This window comes from Bos indicus x Bos taurus, chromosome 16 (genome assembly GCF_003369695.1).
Source record: "Bos indicus x Bos taurus breed Angus x Brahman F1 hybrid chromosome 16, Bos_hybrid_MaternalHap_v2.0, whole genome shotgun sequence".
Classification (NCBI taxonomy): domain Eukaryota; kingdom Metazoa; phylum Chordata; class Mammalia; order Artiodactyla; family Bovidae; genus Bos; species Bos indicus x Bos taurus.
In genome coordinates this window covers 12,361,079-12,380,299 of record NC_040091.1, presented here as the reverse complement: position 1 = coordinate 12,380,299, position 19,221 = coordinate 12,361,079, and positions in this window count along the sequence as shown.

Below are 19,221 nucleotides of genomic sequence, written 5' to 3'. Positions count from 1 at the left end.
CATACTCATTGGAAAAGACTCTGATGCTGGGAGGGATTGGGGGCAGGAGGAGAAGGGGACAACAGAGGATGAGATGGCTGGATGGCATCACCGACTCGATGGACGTGAGTCTGAGTGAACTCCGGGAGTTGGTGATGGACAGGGAGGCCTGGCGTGCTGCGATTCATGGGGTCGCAGAGAGTCGGACACAACTGAGAGACTGAACTGAACTGACTGAACTGATACCAAAGAAAAAAACATCAATCCTGTCCCAAGGAGAGTTGAAAGACAAAGATAAAATTATTTTCTTTTCAATTGCTCTTGTTTAGTGGCTGCGATTCATGGGGTCGCAAAGAGTCGGACATGACTGAGCGACTGAACTGAACTGAACTGAGTGGCTCAATTGTGTTCAACTTTTGCAACCCCATGGACTGAAGCCTACCAGGCTCCTCTGTCCATGGGATTCTCCAGGCAAGAACACTGGAGTGGGTTGCCATGCCCTCCTCCAGAGGATCTTCCAAACCCAAGGACTGAACCTGTGTTTTCTGCATTAGCAGGAGATTCTTTGCCCTGAGCCATTAGGGAAGCCCTTTCTTTTCAGTACTTTCACTTTCTTTCAATGTCCTTCATTTTCCTAAGTGTCAGGCTTGTTTGTACTTCTCCATTGACTATTTCTTCCAAAGTGTTAACTTCAACATTTACTCAGCATCTCCAGTGTACAAAGACTGTCATAACTAGGTCTCTGTTCTCACAAGCCTGTCAGTCTAAAGGAGATAACAATCATGCTAAAAATTAAGCAGTATGACAAAGGTAGAAACAAAGGATTTGGGGAGTGTTTGAGATATGAGCATTTATGAGAGAAAGCTTAGAGCTGGCTAGAAGGGAGCAGCACCTCAAAGGGGTCTTGAAGAATGATTAGGATTTCAATACAAAATGGAAAAGCAGGAACTTTGCCAGCTGAGTGAAGAGACACAAAGACCCGGAAGCTTAAAACACTGTTTACGGAATCTCCATACTGGTTTCCGTAGTAGCTGTATTAATTTACATTCCCACCAACAGTGCAAGAGGGTTCCCTTTTCTACACATCCTCTCTAGCATTTATTATTTGTAGATTTTTCTGATGATTGCCATTCTGACTCGTGTGAGGTGAGAAGTTGCTATATAACACAGGGAGCCCAGCCTGACGCTTTGTGGTGGGATGGGAGGAGGAGAGGGATCTCAAGAGGGAGGTGATATATGTATAATCATGGCTATACATATATGTGTATATATAAACATATGTACATATTTGTAATATGTATAAAATATGTATATTTTAAAAATATATATGGATATATGTATAAAAACGGAGAAGGCAATGGCATCTCACTCCAATACTCTTGCCTGGAAAATCCCATGAACGGAGGAGCCTGGTGGGCTGCAGTCCATGGGGTCGCTAAGAGTTGGACACAACTGAGCGACTTCCCTTCACCTTTTACTTTCATGCATTGGAGAAGGAAATGGCAACCCACTCCAGTGTTCTTGCCTGGAGAATCCCAGGGATGGGGGAGCTGGTGGGCTGCCATCTGTGGGGTCGCACAGAGTCGGACATGACTGAAGCAACTTAGCAGCAGCAGCAGCAGCATATGTATAAAAAATGATTTTTATTGTTATACAGTAGAAACCAACACAACGCTGTAAAGCATTTCTCCTCCAATTAAAAGACGGGGAGGGGTGTGGGTGGGGATCCAGGATGGGGGGGACACATGTGCACCCATGGCTGATTCATGTCAATGTATGGCCAAAACCATCACAATATTGTAAAGTAATTATCTTCCAATTAAAATAAATTAATCTTTTTTAAAAAAAGAAAAAATACATAAAATTTTTAAAAACCCTGTTTAGTGAAACTATATGGCTTCAACAAAATACACAGGACTAGAATGGTAGTTGAGGCCATATCAGGCAGGCTCTAAATTCTGAACTGATGAGTTTGAATGTTATTCTTTGGCCAATGGAGAGCCACTGAAGCTTGTTGAAGAAAATGCTTTTGTGTCTCAAATTCCTCTAAGTTCTTCAGAAGCTTACAGACAAAAATTGAGCCAGTTAAGACATTATTGAAATGGTCCAGACAATAAATGACAAGGAACCTTGGTACTGAACAATGAAAGAAATATTGGGGAAAAAAAGAACCAACAGAATTAAGTAATGGATTGTGGGGAGCAAAAATAAGAGGAACTGAAGAAACTTTCCAAATGTCTAATCTGCTTGCTGGAAAAACAGTGTCATTAAAAAAAATGAGAAACTGTTTTAGACTTCTCAGGCTGCTATAATAAAATTCCGTAAACTGGGTGGCTCAACAGCATTTATTTCTCACAGTTCTGGTGGCTGGGAGGTCCAGGATTTAAGCTCCAGCCAATTCAGTTCCTGTGAGGGCCCTCTGTCTGGCCTGCTAACAGTTGTCCTCCTGCTGTGTCCTCACAAGGCAGAGAAGGAGAGGAAGCAAGCTATCCAGCTCAGCGACAAATACCATCATTTACCATAACTCTAAAACCTAGCATGGCACTCACTCCAAAGCTCCTCACCTTAATCCCTGCAGTATCCCTGATGTGGCTCCTGCCTCTTTCTACAATATCATTTATTAACACTTCATTTCACTCTTGTCATTCAATAATATAAAGAAACATATAATTCATGAATAGGTCACAATGTTTTAAGGTTCCGTATCCTATACATGCTGTTCCCTGTCTGGAATGCTCTTTTCATATCCAAGTCTTTATATTCTTAATGATACTCATCTTAAGGTTCAGTTCAGGCATCACCTTTTCACAAAACTTTGTTAGGGCATATCCCACAAGCTGAATTGAAATGCCATCAAGTGTCATCTAGGATAGACTACACCATAAACTGGTCATTGATTCATTTGTCTGCTTTTTTCATTGGACTGTTAGTCCTTGAGAGCAGGGATTGTTTCATTCTGCTTTCTAATTCCAATACCTAATAATATATGGCAGATTACTGCACGCAAAAAAAAAAAAAAACCAAATAGATCCAAAAAGAGTGGGCCCAGTTAATTACTTAACTGGCTTCTCAATATTCGAACATTCATGGGTAATTAACATACAAAACAGTACCCTCAAATGTTCGGCTCCTCTCTCCCTTGTGCTGCACTTGCTATTTAAAGATCTATTTAAAAGGGTTGTGTCTAGACTAGCCAAAGAAGGCAAGAACAAAAAATTTTAACTGTAAATTTCTCTCAAGTAATATGATCTATTTTTAAAACAACCCTGTGGACCATTTCCAGGATAGCCAAGTTGAACAGAGTATCTTCTCACGAATCACCTCTCTAAGCTAATTCTCCATGAAAAATAGGGGAGAATGTTTATTCAAAATGAAAACACTGGAAAATGAGGGACAGAGAATTATGTGGACTTGGATAAACCAGCAAAGGATGCTGAATACTAAAAGGGAGAATTTGAGTTTGACACACACATGATAAACCATTCTTTCCAAAAGAGAATAAATGTGATCAAAGGACTTAGAAGGAAAGATGTTTTGGGCAGAGAAATTAGAAGACATTTAGAAATTACATTTGTGCAGACTGTACTGTATTTTCTTTGAGAATTCAAGTTCCTAATCCCAGAATCACTTTATTGAACTGCCACAGGAAATGAGACTTAATACAGTTGAGTCCGACAAAACACCAGTGTAAATCATTTAGCAAAGAGTCAGACACGACTGAGTGACTGAACTGAACTGAAATTGAAATCTGCCATACATGTGCTAAGTCGAGAAGAATCTATTACAAAGCAAAAATATGCCCCAAACAAAAGCTATTTGGCCACTTACATTATTTTCCGAAACATTTTCAAACACATTCAATCTAAAATTAGATTTTTAAAACAAGTTACTATCAATTTGAAAAAGAACACAAAGTTAACTACTTTACAATCTTGAGCAGAAATAAACAGTCCATTAATTGTATAAAATTCAGCAAAATCTCATCATGGAATCTTGCTCAACTTCCTGTACATAACAAATATTCAATATCTGTGGTAAGTGCAGAATGAACAGCTTCAAAAAGAGCTGATATATCACTATTTGAAAACCTAAATAAATGAAAGACTTGTTGGGTCTAATGGAAATACTGATAAATGGAATCCTGAATAAGATCTAAGAAACTGAGTGCTAAGTATTAAAAGGATGCTTATGATTTCTGATTTGCTTGGGGATATGTAACAAGTCAAGACATTCTGATACACTCTAATAGTTTTGAGAATTGTTTTTGAATACGATTCAGGGTTTAATCCTTCAATCTAAAACCTTTTTGGACACCTACTGTATATCAGGAATCAGATGAATTAAAAGAACTGATCTCAAGTATCTCATGCTCTGGTAGTGGAAACTGACTTATAACTAATTATAAGACTGAGGACCCATATCTCAGTGATAAAACTGTTGGCTGAGAGAGGGGTAATCTCCCAAGTTTGGTGCTCTGGGGGCCCTGAAAACTGAAGGGTGAGCATTCTGAGGTGGGAGAACAAATTTTTTCTCTCACAAACTAGATTACAGTTCATTGAAGGCAGAACTGTCATTTACTTCTTTTTATAATTCACAATGCATAGTAAATTTTCAATAATTGGATTTTGGTTAATTATCAAAGACAGTTCTGATTGATAAGCCTAAGTGATTTTAAATTTGAAAAATTGGAGAATCCAATGAAAGAGGAGTCAATGGGACAATAAGAAGTAAAAATTTTCACAGAGTTAAAAATAATAGTCATTAATATCTCCTAACAATCACTGCACATGATGAATGCAGCCATGAAATTAAAAGACATTTGATCCTTGGAAGAAAACCTATGACCAACCTAGACAGCATATTATAAAGTAGAGACATTACTTTACCAACAAAGGTCCATCTAGTCAAAGCTATGGTTTTTCCAGTGGTCACGTATGGATGTGAGAGTTGGACTATAAAGAAAGCTGAGCGCTGAAGAATGGATGCTTTTGAACTGTGGTGTTGGAGAAGACTCTTGAGAGTCCCTTGGACTGCAAGGAGATCAAACCAGTCCATCCTAAAGGAAATCAGTCCTAAATATCCATTGGAAAGACTGATGCTGAAGCTGAAATTCCAGTACTTTGGCCACCTGATGCGAAGAACTGACTCATTGGGAAAGACCCTGATGCTGGGAAAGATTGAAGGCAGGAGGAGAAGGGGATGACAGAGGATGAGATGGTTGGATGACATCACTGACTTGATGGACTTGAGTTTGAGCAAGCTCCAGGAGTTGGTGATGGACAGGGCAGCCTGGTGTGCTGCAGTCCATGGGATCGCAAAGAGTCCGACACAACTGAGCAACTGAACTGAACTGAACAAGAAAAAAATGGAGCTGACCATAGGGTTGATATACGTAATTCTGAAACCAGGCATTCTGCTTCCAAGTTGACTGATCCACATGGCTCGTGACTCACATACACTCACTATTGCCAGTGCAAACTCTTGGTCTCATGGACCAGAAAGTGGAAGCGAGTTCTTGCTGTGAATACTGAAAGACTCTGGTTTATACACTGCTATAAGAGAAAGAAATATAATAAGGTTTAAAATAATTTTAATTCTATGGACAACTTAGAGATATAAATCTTTATCACTGGAGAAAAGAATAAGAAAAAGAACAAAATGAAGGAGAAATTGAAGTAAAGGGAATGAGAAGAGGGAAAGAGAAGGAGGAAGGAAGAAAAGAATATTGCAGGAAGCACTAGAGCCACAAATATTCCATTACTAGGATCCAGGCTAGAAAAATTTGCATGGTATCATCACTAAGCTCTGGAGATTTGGGCAATAATCATATGTCCAAAAGCACAGAAATTCATAGAAGTTGCATCTTTGAAAACTAGAACTGTTCTCTCCTGCTATTTATGATTTGAGATAGAAGTTTGATTTGACTTGCAGTTTAATAAGTGCATATGCTTCCTGGAGGTTATCTTTAACTGCCTCTTCGAGTGAACTGTTCCCCTTACCCCTAGCCCTCGTGGTTCTCAGTCAGGTTAGCCCATACTGCTGTCCAGGTTGGCAGAGGGAAACCAGGCGAGGTGGAGTTTCTGGGTCCCCAAGGAAGTAAAGGAAATGCTTGGTTCTCTGACAGTGTTGGCAACAGCACTTAATCTGGGGACTTTGGTATAATTTACTGCAATATAAACCTGCCAGATCAGGTGCAACTGTCAGCATTCAGTGGTTTACAAGTGAATCGACTTTTAGTCCCATGAGGAACAAATCCTTGGTGTTATATGACAGGTAGGCACAAAAACCGGGGAGGGAGCAATGCCATTCAGAGGCCAACCTAGCTCTGATCTCTTCACAGGTTTAACTGGGTCCTCACTGCCATGAGGACGATCCGGCTTCTCTTTAAGGAGAGATTGCCTATATTACTGCCTAAACAAGTAGAGATTGTCCTTTAACTGTTTTTAAGAGTGAATGAAGTTTTCACTAACTATTGAAGTTACTATTGTCATAAAATATGACTCTCCTCCAGATATATTTTCAAATGGTTTTATAAGCTCTGTGAACAATGGTGCAAATTCAGGAAGCTATTTCATTTCTCTTAATGGCTCTGAGCAAAACAATAGACTAGGAAGGGGGTCTCTGTTTGTACCCATGATAGCTTCTATAATGAAAAAGGACAAACATTGATATTACTCTGATTTTTGCCTGCTTTCTTAATGAGGAAAAATAGGTTTTTTACCCACTCCAGTATCTTTCCCTGAGAAATCCCATGGACAGAGGGAGCCTGGCAGACTACAGTCCATGGGATCATAAGAGTCAGACTCAACTTAGCAAATAAACAACAACAGCAAAGACATAGGATATCAATGTAGAACATGTTTGTATCATTTTACATCATTTCCCTATCGATGTAGAACAAATCATTTCCATTAAGTCATCCAGACAATGAAAGTCAAAAAGAAAAAGAAAAAGCTAGTCCCTTAAATATTATCCACAGGTCACCCTGCCTAAATTAAATATTTTGTAAATATGTCTTTTCATGCCTGAAACACTTGAAGATACAAATGTGCATTCATCACATCACACTCATCAGACACCCATTGGAAGATACTGAAATACTGTTTAGTGGTGGTCAAATTAAGTCATTTAAACTAGTATCTCACAGAAGACAATGGCACCCCACTCCGGTACTCTTGCCTGGAGAATCCCATGGATGGAGGAGCCTGGTGGGCTGCAGTCCATGGGGTCGCTAAGAGTCAGACACGACTGAGCGACTTCATTTTCCCTTTTCACTTTCATGCATTGGAGAAGGAAATGGCAACCCACTCCAGTGTTCTTGCCTGGAGAATCCCAGGGATAGGGGAGCCTGGTGGGCTGCTGTCTATGGGGTCGCACAGAGTTGGACACGACTGAAGTGACTTAGCAGCAGCAGCAGCAGCAGCAAACTAGTATCTAGGCAGCTTTTCCAATATCTTCGCTGCATTACAGTGTATTCCTATCACTCAATTAAATCAATAATCCATCAAAAACTATTAAGAACGTCTATTGATTTTCAGGCACCATTTTTTAATGATTTTCCAAGAGTTCGTTATCTTAAAAGCACATGGGGAGCTGCCCCAGCGTGTTCCACACCAGCCTCCTCTAGGACAACAGTGATCATCAGGTACCCTCCACCAATGATGACAAGGCTGATGGTACCTCCTCAAGCACCAAGCTGCTCCACAACAGGTGGGTTTGGACCAACATGGGTCTATCGTTGCGACATCTTCCTCAGACACCTGTGTCTGAATTCAGAAATAGTGATGTTCATTTTCAGGCCGACATTTTCCAAGAGATTCATAGAATTAATTTCAAAAGTCCGTGGAACCTTCTACAGAGCAAATGGCCTGTTAATGCTTGATTTTGTCATATAGCCTGCATAAAGCTTAGAGATTACTCAAACAAATGGTTTCCAACATTCTTTGCTGTTCAAACCCCTTTTGCACTAATATACTATCTTGAGAACTCCTTTAGTGATGTAAAACTTTCATCATTTTTGCCTGGTATACAATAAAGGACTAGCTTTTTTAAAACACGCATTAAAAATATTCATTAGATTACTCAGTCATAGAACAGAGTGAAATAATACATTTGCAACAACATGGACAGACCTAGAGATTATCACACTAACTAAAGTAAGTCAGAGAAAGACAAATATGTGATAGTGCTTAATGTGAGTCTAAAAATATGATAAAAATGAATTTTGTATCTTACAGACATAGAAAATAAACTTATGGTTGCCAAATGGGGAACAGGGTAGGAGAAAAAATAGCAGTTTGAGATTAACATATACATGCTACTATGTTACAGCCAACAAGGGGCAGCACAGGGAGCTCTACTTAACATTTTGTAATAACTTGTAAGGGAAAAGAATCTTAAAAAGAATATATATATATATATATATATCTGAATCACTTTGCTGTACATCTGAAACTAACACAACATTGTAAACCAGCTGTACTTCAATAAAAATTAAATTAAAAAATTAAAAACATTAATCAGGGTCTTCCTACATGCCATGCACTGTGCAAGATGCCAGGAAGGCAGAAGACAGCAACATGTGCATGGTCCCTGTACAAGGAATCTACCATCTTCCAGTGGAGTCAGACAATTTAATCAAGAATATTATACTAAAGTGTATTAAATGCTCTGGTAGCATTTATGATAATTTCTCCAAAAGGGAACTTCCCTATACTGTTGGCGGGAATGTAAATTAGAGAACAGTAAGGAGGTTCCTCAAGAAACTAAAAGCAGAGTTACCATATGACCCTCCAATCCCACTCCTGTGCATATATCTGGAGAAAAACATGGTTTGAAAGGATACAGGCACCCCTGTATAAACGTGCATTGTATCACTGTTTGTAATAGCCAAGACACGGAAGCAACCTAAATGTCCATCAACAGATGAATGGATAAAGAAGATGGACATGTATACAGTGAGATACTACTCAGTCATTAAAAACAATGAAATAGTGCCATTTGCAACAACATGGATGGACACAGAGACTATCATACTAAGTGAAGTAAGTCAGAGAGAGACAAACATCACATGATATCACTTATATGTAGAATATTTTTTTTTAAATTATACAAATGAATTTATTTACAAAACAGAAACAGACTCACAGACTTAGAGAACAAACTTATGGTTACCAGGGGAGAAAGGTGAGGGGTAGGGATAGTCTGGGAGTTTGGGACTGACATATACACACCAGTACATTTAAAATAGATAATCAATAAGGACCCACTGCATAGCACAAGGAACTCTACTCAATATACTGTAATAACCTAAATGGGAAAAGAATTTGAAAAAGAATAGATACATGTGCATATACCACTTAATCACTCTGCTGTACACCTGAAACTAACACAATATTGTTAATCAACTATCAGTTCAGTTCAGTAGCTTAGTCGTGTCCGACTCTTTTTGACCCCATGGATCGCAGCATGCCAGGCCTCCCTGTCCATCACCAACTCCCGGAGTTCACTCAGATTCACATCCATCGAGTCAGTGATGCCATCCAGCCATCTCATCCTCTGTCGTCCCCTTCTCCTCCTGCCCCCAATCCCTCCCAGCATCAGAGTCTTTTCCAATGAGTCAACTCTTCTCATGAGGTGGCCAAAGTACTGGAGTTTCAGCTTTAGCATCATTCCTTCCAAAGAAATCCCAGGGCTGATCTCCTTCAGAATGGACTGGTTGGATCTCCTTGCAGCCCAAGGGACTCTCAAGAGTCTTCTTCAGCACCACAGTTCAAAAGTATCAATTTTTTGGCACTCAGCTTTCTTTATAGTCCAACTCTCACGTCCATACATGACTACTGGAAAAACCATAGCCTTGACTAGATGACCTTTGTTGGCAAAGTAATGTCTCTGCTTTTAATATGCTGTCTAAGTTGGTCATAACTTTCCTTCCAAGGAGTAAGCATATGGTAAGTGTATGGTAATAACCACCACAATATTGTAAAGCAATTATCCTCCTATTCAAATAAATTAATTAAAAATAAAGAAAGCAATGGGATGAACCCAGAAACAAACAAACAAAAAGACGGTGTGGTTTTGCTGAAAAGATAAAAACATACATTATTGGAGCAAAAGTGGACCCATACAAAAGTAATCAATAGATTTTTAGTGAAGGTGCAAAGGCAGCTTAAAGGAAAGCTATAATCTTTTCAGCAGATTGTATTGTAACAAATTTGATATCTATACATGAATAAATTTCAATCTGTGTCTGTGGCTCTGTGGCTTATGCAAAAATTAGCTCATAATGAATTGCAGACCTAGAGGCAAAACCAAAAACTAAAACTTCTAAAAGCAAATGTAGGAGAAAATATCTGTGATCTTATGTAGGGAAATTTTTCTTAGATATGACACCATAAGCACAATTCATAAAAGGAAATTGATAAATTAGACTTCATCAGAGGTACAAGGAAGATACACAAATGGCAAATAAGCCCATGAAAAGTTGCATTATTAGTTATTAGGTAAAAGCAAATTAAAACCACAGCACTACACACCTATAAAAATACTTAAAAATAAAATAACAGTACCAAGTACTGGCAAAGATGTGGAGAAACTGGAATATGCACGCACTGCTGATAAGCATGCAAGAGAGTAATCATTTTGGAAAATGAGTTGGCATTTCCTTATTAAGTTAAATGTATACTTATCATGTGACCCAAGATTCCTATTTCTTAGGTGTTTATTTTCCAGGTGAAATTAACACTGTCCACACTATAGCCTATACGTGAATTTTTACAGTGGCTTTATTTATAATTACCAAACCTGGAAACAGCTTAAATGTTTTTCAATAGACTCTGGTACCTCCACACAACACAATACAACGTAGCGGGACAAATCAGTTACAAGCAACAGATGAACTTCAAACGCAGTGCTCTGATGAAAGAAGCCAGGCTCCAAAGGCTTCATACTGTATGAATCATGCATATGATTCTATTTCTATATCATGCTATAAAAGACAAAATTAAAGGAACAGATAACCGATCGGGGATTGACAGGGAGTAGTGGTGGAGGGAAGTATTGGCTATAAGGGGACAGCAGAAAATTTGGGCAAATTATGGGACTGGTTGTGGGGGTCACACAATTGTATAAATTTGTCAAAACTCATAGAAATGCACACAAAAAAGGCTAAACTTTTTAAACATTGAAACCTCGTTTTTCAGGTCTTCCCTGACCACCTAATGACTCTTATTGTTTATGTTCCTGTTTAAATTTTTCTATATTGTACTTTATCACATTCTAGAATTTTTGTTATTTATTTACTGGAATACTTATTGTTTTTCTTCTCTGCTAGAATACACTCTATGAACATTCAAGGTTCATATTTTTCTACTTAAAACATCTAGATTTAATAGAGCAACAAAAAATAAGGAGGTTGGTTATACTGTTGCTAGTAGATATAATGGTCATCTGAGTTAAATTCACCCATTCCAGTCCATTTTAGTTCTCTGATTCCTAAAATGTCGACATTCACTCTTGCCATCTCCTGTTTGACCACTTCGAATTTGCCTTGATTCATGGACCTGACATTCCAGGTTCCTATGCAATATTGCTCTTTACAGCATTGGACCTTGCTTCTATCACCAGTCACATCCACAGCTGGGTGTTGTTTTTGCTTTGGCTCCATCCCTTCATTCTTTCTGGAGTTATTTCTCCACTGATCTCCAGTAGCATATTGGGCGCCTACAGACCTGGGGAGTTCCTCTTTCAGTGTCCTATCTTTCTGCCTTTTCATACTGTTCATGGGGTTTTCAAGACAAGAATACCGAAGTGGTTTGCCATTCCCTTCTCTAGTGGACCACATTCTGTCAGATCTCTCCACCATGACCCATCTATCTTGGGTGACCATACACAGCATGGCTTAGTTTCATTGAGTTAGACAAGGCTGTGGTCCATGTGATTAGATTGGTTAGTTTTCTGTGATTGTGGTTTCAGTCTATCTGCCCTCTTATGCCCTCTCTCAGCGCCTACCATCTCACTGGGGTTTCTCTTACCTTGGACGTGAGGTATCTCCTCTCGGCCACTTGCCGCTCCAGCGTTGTGCAGCCAGCCTCTCAACATTCAGAAGACTAAGATCATAGCATCTGGTCCCATCACTTCATGGGAAATAGATGGGGAAACAGTGGAAACAGTGTCAGACTTTATTTTGGGGGGCTCCAAAATCACTGCAGATGGTGACTGCAGCCATGAAATTAAAAGACACCTGCTTCTTGGAAGAAAAGCTATGACCAAAAAAAAAAGAAAAGCTATGACCAACCTAGAAAGCATATTAAAAAACAGAGACATTACTTTGCCAACAAAGGTCCATCTAATCAAAGCTGTGGTTTTTCCAGTAGTCATGTATGGATGTGAGAATTGGACTATAAAGAACGCTGAGCGCCGAAGAATTGATGCTTTTGAACTGTGGTGTTGGAGAAGACTCTTGAGAATCCCTTGGACTGCAAGGAGATCCTACCAGTCAGTCCTAAAGGCAATCAGTCCTGAATATTCATTGGAAGGACAGATGCTAAAGCTGAAACTCCAATACTTTGGCCCCCTGACATGAAGAACTGACTCATTAGAAGAGTCTCTAATGCTGGGCAAGATTGAAGGCAGGAGGAGAATAAAGACCAAACAGGATGAGATGGTTGGATGGCATCACTGACTCAATGGACATGAGTTTGAGTAAGCTCTGGGAGTTAGTGATGGACAGGGAAGCCTGGTGTGCTGCAGTCCATGGGGTCTCAAAGAGTCGGACACGACTGAGCAACTGAACTGAACTGAACTGAACTGTGTTCTGATATTTCTTTTAATCACATGGCACTCTGCCTCCCAATCTGGCAACAGCCTCTTAGTGACTAAAGCAAGTTGTTGAAATTAGTAGCTGCAACACTGATTCCCAGGCCACACCAGGCATCTTCCCCAGCGGGTGCCAAGTTCAAATATAAGCTACCAGGGAATGCTCTCTGAAAAGTATGAAGTGGGATCCCAGACAACTGCACAGTTGTGCCCTACTCTTAGCGACCCCATGGACTGCAGCCTACCAGGCTCCTCCGTCCATGGGATTTTCCAGGCAAGAGTACTGGAGTGGGGTGCCATTGCCTTAGGTAGTAGAATAACTTATTGCTTTATTTTGTTCTTAAACTATTCATTGTTTTAGTTAAAATTCTGTAGGGAATGTATACTATTTTACAATTTAAAAAACTATTTTTAAATGCCTTAACACATTTCAGAAAGGGCTCACATATTTTGTAAGTATGAACATGCTCTTTGTACAAACGAAAAATTGCTCCGCTGGTACAGGTAGCAACTAGCCCCCAACGTTTGAATATTCTTTATATTTGCCAACTTCCCAGTGAATCCTTCTGCCAACTTCACCCTGATATGTCAGAGAAAGGAAGTGGGGTTATGAAAAAAGCTGAAGGAAGAAGAGAAGTAGGGGAGAACATATGTTTTATTCATGATTTTGACAATTTGTACCGGAGTCAGTGGTAAGTGCCCATCGCAGCCCTTCTGAGATCAGCGTGTGAAACATGAACTGTCCCTGGGATCAGAACACTCCCAGTGGTTTGGTTTTGGTGATAAAGATGCCAACAACTTGCTCTTAAGTTAAAGGAAAGCAAAAGAACATACGTCAGTGGCTGTTAGCTTACCGACAGCAGCCTATTATGATTCATTATTTTGGCAAACACATTAGAGATACTAATGTTTTATTTAGAAGTTTTATACAATTTAGCAATGTGCAGAGATCATGTTTCACAGGGCTTCACCAGGGGTACATAATGTAGGTTTTGCAAATATATCCTAATCAATAATGTATGACTCTCTTAAGCATAAAATAAAAAATAATCAATGCCCTTATTTTTTGTCGTTGTATTTAATCTTGAACCTATATTGGAAAAATAATTAAACTTAGCATGTTATTAATCTGATTCACCTATTTATATCCACTAATTGTGAGACATTTCTAACTACAAACGTCAGTTCTTAAAGGAAATTATGAATTCTTTACTGCTATACACCTCATAAATTAGGAAAAAAATATGCAATAACTACTGGTTTTGAGGAAAGACAGCCTTTTTAAAAAATTCTCCTTTCTTCTTTCTCTCTAAGAAAAATATAGCCCTTCAAAGAGTAAACAGTGACATCAAAGCTTTGATCACTATGAAGTTTGTTAAGTATCTTACCCTGTTCTGACTAGAATTTCCTGTACTGAATTTTTATAAGTGTGTCGGGGTGTGTGTGTGGGTGTGTGTGTGTGTGTGTGTGTGCGTGCGCACTGAGGACCTTTAGGTCAATAATTTCAAATGAAGCTGACTTTTTACATTACTGACCATAAAAAAATAACAAAGCTGAAAAACCTATCAAGACTTTTTATGAAACTGCCAAGCATTGGGTTGGCCAAAAAGTTTGTTCAACTTTTTCCACAAGATGTTATGGGAACCTTAAACTTTCTGGCCAACCCAATATCACAAATTTTCTTCAGTTAGGAATTTTGTCAGGAGACTCCACATAAGTACTGTGGAGATAATTCAAAGTACTTGATAAATATAATCACATATAATTGCTTTTTCTTATTCTAAAAATAATTCACACTTATAAAAAACTAAACAAAGAATAATGTAAAGGGGAAAATTAAAGCCCTACTCTACCAAATTACCCTTGCCATTGACAATGTTATGCTCATTTTGAATATCAAATCTTTTTGAGAGTGCAGAGCCAAACCTAATTAAAGCTGCATTCTTACTGCTGCCTCCAACTCAGTGGGTAACCGTGAACATGTCAGAACAGGTCACTCATCTGTCAGAGGAAGCAGGCAATTCATTCCTTTTTCATTCATTCACTCAAGGAATACATATATATTGAGGGCCTTGTGAAAAACGTTAGGAATCTCTCCCCAGACTGTCTACCAGTGCTGCAATTTTATCCTTAGAAATTCATATGAGAGCATGTGAGTCATTTGTCCCTAAAAAAATTAGTAACAACATTGATTTGATTAATTACTGTGTACCCAACACTAAACACCTTTGCATATGGAGTTTCTTTAATATTCACGTTAACTCCACGGGAAGGGCCTGTGATCGTTCTGTTACAGCTGAGGGAACAGAGTAAAGGGACAGACGCAGGTGGCTGAGCGTGGGTGCAAACAAACCCGGCGCACGTGCTCCAGGCCCGCCCCCCAGCCGCGCGCCTTGTAGCTGCACTGCGCACACTTCCCGGGGAGACAATGAAGCCTATCAGTTCTGGGCACTGGGATGAAAATGAGTTGAAAGAGGGATCAGCAGTAATGTTCACAGTGGAGGAGGGGTAGAGGGACATGGCAAAACGGTTGGCTGCAGAAACAGGATGACTCTGGGCCTCTTAGGGGAAAGGAGACTCTGAGAGGAGGGGAGAAAACAGATAAGAGATGACTCAAAAATACTTAACCAGGTTTCCCTGGTGGTCCAGCGGTTAAGAATCCGCCTTGCAATGCAAGGGACACCAGGTCAATTCCTATTCCGCTGCTGCTAAGTCGCTTCAGTCGTGTCCGACTCTGTGCGACCCCATAGACGGCAGCCCACCAGGCTCCCCCGTCCCCGGGATTCTCCAGGCAAGAATACTGGAGTGTTTCCATTTCCTTCTCCAATGCATGAAAGTGAAAAGTGAAAGTGAAGTCGCTCAGTCGAGTCCGACTCCTAGCGACCCCATGGACTGCAGCCCACCAGGCTCCTATGTCCATGGGATTTTCCAGGCAAGAGTACCGGAGTGGGATGCCATTGCCTTCTCCGAAGGCCGTGGAGCAACGAAGCCCCTGCACCACAACCTTTGAGCCTGTGCTCTAGAACCCAGAAGCCACAACTACTGAAGCCCACGTGCCTAGGGCTCGAGCTCTGCAACAAGAGAAGTCAGTGCAATGGGACGCCTGAGCATTGCAACTGGAGAGTCACCCTCGCTCCCTGCAACTAAGGAAAGCCTACATCAGCCATGAAGATCCACTACAGCCAAAAATAAAATAATAAGTAAATAAATCTTTTTAAAAAATTTAATCTGTTTCACAACTTTATCTCTGGGCAAAGTGAATAAGCTGTTGGCTTCTTTTTCTTTTTTTTTTTTACACATACAGTTTATTACAGAATATTGAGCAGAGTACCCTGTGCTGTATAGTAGGTCCCTATTGGTTATCCATTTTAAATATAGCAAGGTGTACATGTCAATCCCAAGCTCCCAATCTAGTCCCCTCCTCCACCCTTTCCTTCTGGTTCACATAAGTTCATTCTCTAAGTCTGTGAGTTTGTTCCTGTTTTGTAAATAAGTTCATTTGTATTTTTTTAGCTTCCACATGTAAGCAATATCATATGCTATTTGTCTTCCTCTGTCTGACTTAATCTCCAGGTTCATCCATGTTGCTGAAAATGGCATTATTTCATTCCTTTTAAAGGCTGAGTAACATGCCATTGGCTTCTATGTACAATTTTCCTGATTTGAAAATGTTCTGTGAGTAGCATGCTATTTTTCCCTACTTTATGCAGAGTAACAGATTGCTGACTGATCAAACCAATTATTAGTATGTTAGTGCAACCACTTACTAATGTTTTAGTCAAAGGCAAGTTCGTGAACCACATTTCTTTTCTTAACTTTTCAAGTAGAGCACAGTTGTAATCAATAATTTTGGAATATGTTTATTTTGCAGATGCCACTGATATTTTTATCACAATTGTGTAGGCTAGATGATATAGATATCTGAAAAAAATAAAACCAAGACAAAGGTGGAAAATATTTGTGTTGTATAAACTGAAACAAAGTCTAGCAAGATCTAGTCTGTCCAATGGGGTAGTCACATGTGATTATTTAAATTTAAATTAATTAAATCAAATGAAATTTTCAGTTCCTCAGTCACATTAGCCATGTTTCTAGTGCTCACCAGTCATATGTGACTGATGCTTTACCCTACTGAATAGCCCAAATGTAGAATATTCCCATCACTTTAGAAATTCCTACTGCACAGTGCTGATCTAGGTGTTAACTCACAGAGTAAGAGACCATTGCGTTTATACAGGTAATTAACCTAATGAAAGGAGAGAAGTAATAAAAGGGACAGTTTAAGAAGAGTGACAAAAATCTATACTTGTTGAAGAACAAGAAATGCTAAATAGACAAAAAGGTCACTACATATATTATTAAATTGCTATCAAGAGTAAACGAATTTGTAGTTGTGAATATATTATTAGTCACTATATCTAGTATGCTTACTAGCGTTGAGAACTAGATGAAATCAGTAATATGAACAGAAAAATTGTTTTCAAACTTCATAAATTGCGCCAGTAGATTAAAGAGACAAAGAAGATGAGGTTGATTGTTAGAAAGTAAGATCCACAGGCTGGGAAATTCTCATAAATGAAGGTATGAGAGAACTAGATTGGTTGAACAATCCCAATGATGTCATAAAGAGACAGAGAAATGAAAGAAGAAAATTTGCTACCAGGGAGCTGTGAAAATGAGGTAATATTTGGTACTATTTGTACTCCTAGTACAGTGTGCAGCTGGTTACTTGGTTTATGTGATATATTGTGAACATTGCATTTTGAAAAAGAAGCTGCAGGATGTAAAGTTTGTCTTACTCAGTTTTGCACAACTACTATAGAGAAATTTCTGAGATGAAGAAAACACTGTTTTCACCACCTCTTGGGAAAGACATGTAACCACAAAGGCTCTTATTACTGGGCAGCTCTTCTGCCAGGCGTGAGGCTGTGTCCTTCAGGCTGATACATCATCCTCACATCCTCTCTCCCTGATAGGCTCAGAGACACTTCGACTCACCAGTGCATCATGTTCTCGGAGGTTGTTCTAAGTCCATTTTTGCAAAAGTACAAAATGAACTTATTCAATCATCACTAGCATCTTACACTGAGTTACTTCAATTATTACCTCATTTTGTAAATGAGTGCTCATCATAAACCAAGTGCCAGAAAAAGCACCAAGTGGAACAAGATCCATTGCACCTACATGAGTCCAGAAGTTGAAACTGGTCACTAGAGGCACTTCCCTATTTTTAACCTATGTTGTCCATGAGAATGTGCTGGCTCAGGGAGTTTCAGTTACCTGAGGTCAGGCCATAAGCTAGAGGAGAAGCCAGGGGTAAGCTCTGCGTTTTCATGCCTGCAAAACCCAGTTCCCTTCTGAGAACTATGCTGTGTGGCTGCCCACCACCTGTGCCGCAGGGCAGGGTGGGTAAAGGTGACCAGCTGTATGTGCCACAGGGCAGGGTGGGTGAAGTGACCAGCTATATGTGCCACAGGGCAGCGTGGGTGAAGGTAACCAGCTGTATGTGTCACAGGGCAGGGTGGGTGAAAGTGGCACTGTCGCCCGGGGGAATAAGCAGGAGCTCTGACACCTGCTTCAAGCTGGGCTCCCCAGAAGCTGGCCTGGAGGAAGGGTGCTGAGCGTTAGTGGTTTATCTCGAGAGTGATCTCAGGCAGCACCGCCCATGCAGTGGGAGAGAGGGACTGAGCGGGAAGGAAGCACGTGCAGGATGTGCTAATAATGAAGAGATGAGTTCTGTGAGTGGAAATATATTCTGCCAGGGACTCTGGGAAATGGTAGAAATCACTAGTGGTTTAATCTCCAAACTTTCTCCTTTATTGGCTGAAGGCTACTCCAGGCCCATTAACTCCCCAACCCCTTCTGAACCGCCCCAGACATGGGCCCCCCAAGAAAGCCCCCAGGCAGAGAGCCTCAAGTGCTTGAAGTCAGAAGCCTCTGACGCTGATGGGAACGCTAGGTGCCAGGAAGATCCGGGCTGGGTACAGAGGGCTGCTCTACCACCTCAGACAAAGATAAACTTGAATCGCGACTCTGTGTGTTACGTGATTTATGACTTCAGGCAAAGAAGGAGCCCATTGTAGATGATACATTGTATTTGTCTGTTCTGTATCTGCTATGTCTCCACCTAGAATGGTTCGCATCTTATTTTTTTTCCCCATAAAATTGACTGTTGGCTGGAAGCAGACCAGGTGTCTTATAGGAGGTCCTGTCTCATGCTTTTGTCTGTTTCTTCATGTACTATTTTACCATGGTACTCCGCTCCCTGTATTCCCTACAAACTGGTTGTTAGATCTAAAGACATGATTAGCTTTAAGCTAAACATTTTGGCAAGAATCCCCCCAGGAGGTGCCCTGTACCTCACAGAGCATCCCATCAGGAGGCTCCCCACCTCTGGCTGTCCCATCTCTAGCTGTGCTGAGGTCC